This window comes from Corapipo altera, unplaced genomic scaffold (assembly GCF_003945725.1).
Source record: "Corapipo altera isolate COAL_440 unplaced genomic scaffold, ASM394572v1 44, whole genome shotgun sequence".
NCBI classification, from domain to species: Eukaryota; Metazoa; Chordata; class Aves; order Passeriformes; family Pipridae; genus Corapipo; species Corapipo altera.
Genome location: NW_020884880.1, coordinates 20301061 through 20310011, shown reverse-complemented (window position 1 = coordinate 20310011; position 8951 = coordinate 20301061).

Here is an 8951-nt window from a genome sequence, read left to right as displayed (position 1 = left end):
GGCAGTTGTAGAGAGCAATAAGGTCACCCCTGAGCTCTCTCTTCTCCAGGCTAAACAACCCCAGCTCCCTCAGCTGCTTCTCACAGGACTTGTTCTCCAGACCCTTCACCCACTTCGTTGCCCTTCTCTGGACTTGCTCCAGCTCCTCGGTGTCCTTCCTGAATTGAGGGGCCCAGAACTGGACACAGTACTCGAGATGTGGCCTCACTGGTGCTGAGTACAGGGGAAGAATCCTTATTGTCACCATTTTCTACTGAACTAATACCATACATTTCAGTCATATATGTAACAAAAAAGCTCTTCTGCTCTTAGTGCTGGAGTAGTGCTGTATAGCTTTGGAGTAAGTCTGTGAAGCATCCAGGTGTGGAGGAACCAATGTATTCTGTAATAGAGGAGGTTAGACCTGGAGGGATCTTAACAAGGGAAATATGAGCATTTTCAAATACTCCTTTCCTCTCAGCCTTCAGCCAAAATCATGTTGTTCTCCGTTCCATATGCTTCTCCAGAGAAAAAAAAAGTGGATGAGCTATCAGTTTGATAAGATGGGTATTAGTCATCTGTGATAAACTTTTCCATCATAGGTGTATTTCTACTGACACTTTTAGCTGTATTTAATAATAACCTGGAAGGGGAGACCAAGGGGAGATCTCATCACGGTCTGCAACTTCCTCAGGAGGGGAAGTGGAAGGGCAGGCATCTCTCTGATGACCAGTGACAGAACTCAAGGGAACGGCATGAAGCTGTGTCAGGGAGCTTTAGGTTGGATAACATTTTTCATGCAGAGGATGATTGGGTACTGGAACAGGCTCCCCAGGGAAGTGGTCACAGCACCAAGTCCGTCAGAGTTCAAGAAACGTTTGGACAATGCACATGGTGTGATTCTTGGAACTGTCCTGTGACGGGCCAGAAGTTGGACTTCAACGTCCTTGCAGGTCCCTTCCAACGTAGGATATTCTATGGTTCTTTGATTCTATGACAATGCTCTTGTCCCTGTGAAAAGACAGTGACCCCGTTCTCTTTATTAAAATAAACCACATATCAACAGCTTTTCATTATAGCACATTTCTTCTCTTGTACCTCTTCCAAATGGCTTGCTAGGGGCCTGATGATGTTAGCTCTTTCTGAACTGCTCCTTCAATTAGAAGCTGTATGAGAGGAAAAGTTAGACCAGATCTGTTGCCTTTTGGTTCATCATAACTGAAGCAGTGTGAATTTCTACCCGATGTTCTCCTTTCTGTTTAAAACCAGGGTTTTTATTTATGCCACTGACAGTCTGCTTCCAAATTAAACTAAAGAAGAAGGGAAAAAAAACCACCCAACAACCAAAATCAACAAAACATGCCTAAATCCAGTCTGTTTGCACTAGTATCTTTATTTCTGCTGGTAGCATTTCCTAATGTGGAGAAAACCTTCATCTCATTGTTTGAGTCCTGTAAGAGAATGTTTTGCTTTTGCTTGTTTCGAGCATTCAGAGACCAGAGTTGATAATATGCAGCCTAGCTTTTGAGGGACTGGGGAAGGGCTAGTCCTATAAAATTGAATAATAAGTGTTTGAAGTTTAAATACTTAATGAAATATGGAAATGAAAATGATGCCAAAAGTACATCCTGAATATAACCGCTTCAGGATCATTTGGACAGTCTGGACAGAAAAGATAAAGTCTTTATTAGGCTAAGTGGGAAATAAAAAAAAATACAGACAAATTATAATTTCTATAGATTTTCTCATAAAGTTGACAGTTCTTCAACAGTCTAGAAGGCTAGACTGTCTGCAGTCTGCAGCATTTTATGAGGCTGTATATGTAGTTCTGTGTTTTACACAGAATTGTCATTGTCTCACTGGCAGCCTGCAACCTGAACTTTAACATACATTTTCACCATGAAATAAACTGTAGTCTAGTTAAACAGTTCAAGCTTATACAAATATGAAAGACAGCCAAAATGTAAACACATATTCATCTTGAAGAATCCTCAAATGCATTGTAGAGGTACGTTGTGCAGGCTTACCCGTGCCATTCTAAATAGAGACTTTTACAGAATAGAATAGAATAGAATAGAATAGAATAGAATAGAATAGAATATTTCAGTTGGAAGGCAACTACAACAACCATCTAGTCCAAGTCCCTGACCAGTTCAGGGCTGACCAATAGTTAAAGTGTGTTATTAAAGGCACTGTCCAAATGCCTCTTAACCACTGACTGGCTTGAGGCATCGACCACCTCTCCAGGAAGCCTATTCCAGTGTTTGGCTAACCTCTCAGTAAAGAAATGCTTCCTAATGTCCAAAACCTTCCCTGGCACAGCTTTGAACCAATCCCACACATCCTGTCACTGGATACCGGGGATATCAGCATCTCCTCTCCACTTCCTCTCCTCAGGAAGCTGTAGAGAGCAATGAGGTTGCCACTCAGCCTCCTTCCCTCCAAAGTAGACAAGCCCCAAGTCCTCAGTTGTTCCTCACAGGACATTCCTTCCAGCCCTTTCACCAGCTTTGTTGCCCTCCGCTGGACACATTAAAGGACCTTCACATCCTGCTTAAATTGTGGGGCCCAGAACTGCACACAGTACTCCAGATAAGGTTGCACCAATGCTGAATACAGAAGGATAATCACTTCCCTTGACCAACTGGTTATAGTGTGCTTAATGCACCCCAGAATGTGGTTTGCCCTCTTGTCTGCCAGGACAATTCATAGAGTATGATTAATTTAAGCTGCATCTGAGGTAAGAAGTGGCCAAGCCTTTAAATAAAAACATTGCAGACAACAGATAAGAAAGGGCAAGAAAGAACGTTTCTACTGTTAAAACAAGTGCTATCCAATCATTCATGTTAGCAAGAACACAAGATTTTCCTTTATGCCTCGTCTGCAGGCTCAAACAGATGTGGTCAGGCAATCTAGCTGTACTGATTGAAGACACTATCCTCCCATCCTAGCAGACCAAACCAACCTCAACTGGAGATTTCTCAAGGTTGGCAGAAGAAATTACTTTTTGCATGTTGGTGGCTTGAGTTCAGAGTCTGACATCTTACCTTAAATTGCTAATGAGAAGGATCAGGAGCAAAGGCAATCTGAAAAATAATCTCAGGGAAATTAGACAAGCAGCCTCTTTCATAAAAAAGCACATCCTGACAGTGTAGCCTTGACAGTCCAGGTATAATCAATGAATTGAAGTTACAGATACTTACATGCATATTCCATTCTCCTAAACCTTATACAGCAACAGCCACAGGGAAGTGACATACAGCTGCATGTCCTAATAGATCAAGCCAGACAGCTGTTGGCCTGAATTATGGCTGTTAAGGCCCTCAGATTCTGGGCTTTGCATGGAAGCAGCTGAGGCAGGAGTACGTGTTCCCTTAAGCCAGCTTTGCTACGGCAGCAGTATGTGCTCCTCTGACAGGTGAAGCAGACAACTGGGTTTTTTAAACCATCACTAAGATACAACAGATTGGGTCTGTCAACACTCCAAAAGACAAGGTTAATATCAATTTTATTTAGTGCATATCAGAAAGCAGATAGTTTGGTACCTATAATTAGGTTGCAGGGAAAAAAAGAAGACTGATAACATAAAAATACATTTTGGATGGGGTAGAAAGTAATATTCCATGAGATCACTGTTCTTGTTTTCCAGTTTTCCTCCATATTTAAATGGTTTGTTGGTCCAATGTCAATAGAGATAGATCTATTTCTTTTCTTGAGTGCTTCATTTGACTTTACACATGGTAATGAAAAAGACAGTGTGGACTAAGGAGCCATTAAAATTAAAAAAGCAACTCATAAAAGGGCAAAATAAAGCTTTGATATTCTCTAGTTGCATGTTCTAGACTACTTATATGCAGTGTCTCTACACTTAACAGCTTAATATATTGATCTATTTTAACTACTCTAAATATTGCTGGGATGCCTATACCTCTTTTCCTAGGGAGTTCTCTATTTGTCTGATATCCAAACATTTATTAAAATATGACCAAATCCTTTCAAAACTCAGTACCCAGAGATAATAAGATACGTCAGTGATAATCTACAACTACAAAGAGTCCTGTACAAAGGAGAAACATCTGACAACTAAAAAATATGGAAGAGCTACAATGGTATAAAATATTTAGCTTCAATTGCAAGTTTCTGAAAAGAAGTCCTGATTACCTACTTGGAAATTTTCCATTTAATATGCTGATTTTCTCATTGAATATATTATTATTAAAAAAGGTTTTCTTAGGATATATTTAAAAACATCAAATAGCAGTTTCCTTTAAGTTTATTCTTAGTGTTCTGTACAAAAGATAAGAATCTGATTTATATATAATTAGATAATTATTTCACCAGAACATATTAAATCTTGAAACACAATTTGAGTAATTTTAAATTCTGATGATTTTGTAGGAACTTCTTTTATATACAGTATGTTTTGAGAGTGTGGGACTGAAAAAACTCTGCGACTTCTTTAGTACTACAAACTCCTAACTAGGGGTATGGATTAGGCAGCACAGCTCAGCCTGAGTAGGTGACCTCAAGGGGAAGATGATTAAGATATAATAGTTAGCATTTTCATAAGAGACCTCAGTTTCTAAAGTGTCTTAAATCCAGACATGAGGACGAGGTCCTGCCTAGATTAAACAGACATAAATGTAAGTGAATAATAGAATTAAGAGAGTGCTCTTCATGTCCCACAGTCTTTGACTCTCTTGAAGGTGTACAGAATGAGAAGGAGTTGGGTTTGGCTTGTAGTTTTGAAGTCCCGCAAAAAGAAATGCACATGAAGGTCAGAAAATGCTAAGAAGCACATTTTACCTTCCCTCCCCTTCACCTTCACTACCTATTCATTCTTTCTTCACATAACCTGTTTTCCCTCCTCTTACCTGTGCTTATTTTGTCAGCTCTCTGCACCTTTATTCAAATGTTTCTCTCTCCAGTCCTGTTCTATTTTGACTGACTATTCTGCATTTTTGAGGATAAAAAGCTAATCAGGAAAGAAAGGTGTTTTGAGGGTTAAAAGCCATTTTACTTATGTTGCGGGACCGGTACTTTATGTTTAGAGAACTACCTACCTCAGGCAAGCTTGACAGGCACCTTCAAAATAAGTCAGTCTTCCCAATGTATCACCTCTCTATTCTCAAAAAAGAAAGACTGTTTTTGACTTTTCTTGGAGATCATATTGCATTTTGGCAGGTCTTCCAAGATAAACGTGATTTTATTCTAGCCGGGCACCCAGGTCAAGCACAGATTATGAAGTTTAATAACTAAGGAGAAATCTGGAAAATAAATGTCTGATTTTAGCTTCATAAAGACCTCTCTCTGCATGTTACACCTTATGCTGGTACTGTTTTTCCCTCTGCCTGCACAAGGTGGTATACTTCTTTCAGGTAAGCTATTACTGATGGTAATTTTTTGCAAGTTATTCCATTAAACTTTTGTGTAACAACTTTGTTAATTAGGTTATAGCATGATAAACCTTTTTGGTTAGTAAAAATGCCATCCTCCACCACCTGCCCATTCCCCTTTCTGCACTTTCTTCCTCCACCTTGTTGACACACAAGTTGTCATTTGTGCCAAATGTGCAGTAAATCAAAAAGGAGAATTAGCTATGTTTATCTGCTTTTTCTAGCTTAAACTGTTGATCAGCTGTCTCAGCCCATAACAGAAGTCAAATGTCTGACTAAGCAATTTAGTGCTATTAGATTTGTATTCTAGAATACAGAGTCTAAATATAAAACAGAGACAGAATTATGTGGGCTGAGGACAATACACAAAACTGATCTTTGGAAATACGGGTGTCTGCCAGGTAAGTTTTTTTGTATTCAACCATTAGGCAGTGGAAAACTACCTTTAGGAGATTTGCTTGTCATTGCTCTGTACTATATATAAACAGCATTAAAATCTATTCCTTACAAAAGGAAAAATAAAGACAAATTTTGCTCTACAGATATGCATTTTTTCCCTTTTATTGGAGCGCAGATGACCCCAAATTATTCCTTTCTTTTCTGTCTTCCAGTCCAATCTTCTTGAAATTGAACCAGTCTTCATCTCGTCTTTCTCACCGAACTATTCTGATGGCACGCAGGGAATGTTTTCTTTCTAACCTTTCCTCTGCAAAGTACACAATAACAAAGGCCCTTTTCTTCGGAAGTGAGGAAAATGGTGATGGTTTAAGAATATAGTCCTAGTTCCCTGCTGTTTAACAGTCAGCTTTAATAAAGTGTTCAATTTGCAAAGCATAAATCAATATCTCTGATGTGACCCTTGCAGCTGCTAGATACTAACGTGTGCCTCTACTCTGGTGCTTATTGCAGCTATGTCCTGCTCTCACCCCTGGGTTCTGTTCTGTGGATAACTCTTGCTCACACAGTTTCTCTGCCTTCCAGACAGTGCAGTCACTGGATCTCTTTACCAAACTCTCAAATGGGTCCCCCCCTACTGTGCAGCCCCAATCCATGGAACTGGGTTCCTATAGCTGCACAGAGCTATTATCAAGCACATACAGAGTATAAATGAAGTTTAGGAGGAGTGAATTGAAAATATTTACTGTTTATCCCTATTTCAGTGTAATTCTACAGAGAATTTTGGCAAAGTTATTAATCAAAACAGGTTTTAATTATGTGGGTTTTTTTCTCCTGCAGTCTGTTGACTACAAAGCGATTTTTGAGAGAGAAAAAAAAAGCACAGTGAATTAAAATCTGGATCTTTAGGTAAAGTGCACTGGCCAACGCAGCATAACTGTTCTCATCTGGAAACAAAAAAAGCTACCAGGTCTCTCTCGTCATGTACTATTATCTCATGGAATGCTGCTATTAGAAAAACTTTGCTTTAACTGGAGTGGAATGGTTTGTACCTCTTCAAACTGTGATGCCACAGAGGCCGCAGATCTGCTGCACATTCATTGGCATAGTTGCCTCCACATTTTAATGTAAGAGAGTTTTCAGTGGGGTTGCAAGCTCTTAAAAAGCAATAGTCAGGATTTTCTTAGTGTTGTGGTTTACCACCACTGGTTTCTTAGATTGTTAGGTGCAGTGCTGTGCTCTAGCATCACACTGACACTGGGCAGCTCTGGAGGGGGACTTGGCACCAACACGTTGTTGCAGTGAAGGATCTGAGATTAAAGAAGTGTCTGGACTTGAAGTGAAAACTATTTCTAGCTGCTCCAGATGTAAAATGGCTGTCTGGCCAGTTGAGTTATGGAAGCGTAAGTTCATGGATGTAACTGACATTCACATGATGGGAAGTCCAGCTAAGTGACTGCACAGTTCTCTCATCCATAATGGGACCTGATGTGCTGTCCAATGATCTGGAATCAGGATAGATCTCTTAGAATCTCTTTTCTACTGTCCTCCAGTGACTCTTAGTTCCTCTAGAATGAATTTTAACTAAACTTCCAGATTGTCTGGAAAGACAGTCCCAGTGCTTTTACTGCAAGTTTTTAGTAACACAAGATGTGAAGTTTGGGACTTCCAAAATAAGGATTGAGACAGTGAAGGCACTTTCACTAACATAGTGAATGTTGACTTAGATATGTATGTCTTCATTTCTTTCCATATATCAGATATTCAGCCCTATGCAGTCTGAAGTAAACATTCAGATAAAGTTATTGTAGAAAGATGTATTGATTGACTTTTTAGAAATAATTCTGCCCAGCAATCCCCTCTAGATCAATAATATGTTTAGCTGATACTCTCAATAGCTGTGCCTGAAAGTCAGTTTGTTACTGTTTAATAGCTTTTATTGGCATAGACTATGTGAAATTGTATGCAGTTCCATAATTGATTTTTTTTTGTTGCATTCAAATTTGATTATATGCCATTGTAATTTTTTTGAGCAAATTAGTAAACTGTCATTTCTATCCAGAGAAACTGAACTGAGAACCATGGAACATGTTTTTTTGTCATATAAACGTTGTGCAACAATAAATAATATGAAGTCACTATGAAACAGTCAATACAAAGTACTAAAATCAGAAAGTAATGGTTGGTTCATTTTAAGCAAAATGACAGCCTCGGTGTGCCTGAACTTGTCAATAGTTGATGAGGCAAGGAGAAAGAAATATGAGAAGGGGACTCCATTTTTAAACAGAAATTAATCGTTAAAAAGGTCTATACAATACATTTTAACCAAGTTGCTGCCAGGGCCCTCAGCGGGCCTGCAGACTGTAATCACAATTTTCCATATGCCTTCTCTGAATCTCTTCCTTGTCTTCCAGGCTTTGGCAACTTCTGTTTACAGGCAACTATGGTGTGGAGCAACTGAGTAATGTTGGATCAGATTTTAAACAGCTAGGTCACGAGAAAGCTGTGAGAAACCTCAGATGGGACTAGGATGCACATTTCCATCCATGCACACTCCACCCCTTGGCTCAGGAGCTGCTTTTCAGCTCAGGACTTGCTGTTATGTGGATGCATCTGTGCTGATCCTGCATCGATGAGAGAAGGAGTAAGATTAACAACAGGACAAATATCAGCTGCACTGGAAGGCAATTTATTTGTATTCCTGACTGACTTCGCTCATTTAAGCAACCACATAGCCAGTTTATTTGAGTAAAGTCATGCGGGATTAGGGACTAGGGCCATATGAAGTAACAATGAATACATGAGTCATTCATGCAAGGAAGGTATGTACAAAGGGCAAATTATTCCAGATTACAAAACTATTTAAGAGTGGAAGTGTAAACATCTTATTCCCTTGTTGTGCTATGATTATGTGAGATCAAATTGCAAATAAATCAGGTGGGATAAACAAAATCTATATATTGTTGTATATGGTATTTAGTAAAAAGCAGCTTAATAACTCTTCATGTAAAATATAAAAACTCCAACAATTATGCCAGCCAATGCTTCATCAGCCACAAAATACCTAACAGATATAGAAACACTGCCTTAAGAGATTCTTGGGAGACTTATGAATCACCTTATGCCATGGCTCCACCTGGGCAGTCAGTTTGGTTACTTAGTTAAATCTCAGGTAACATT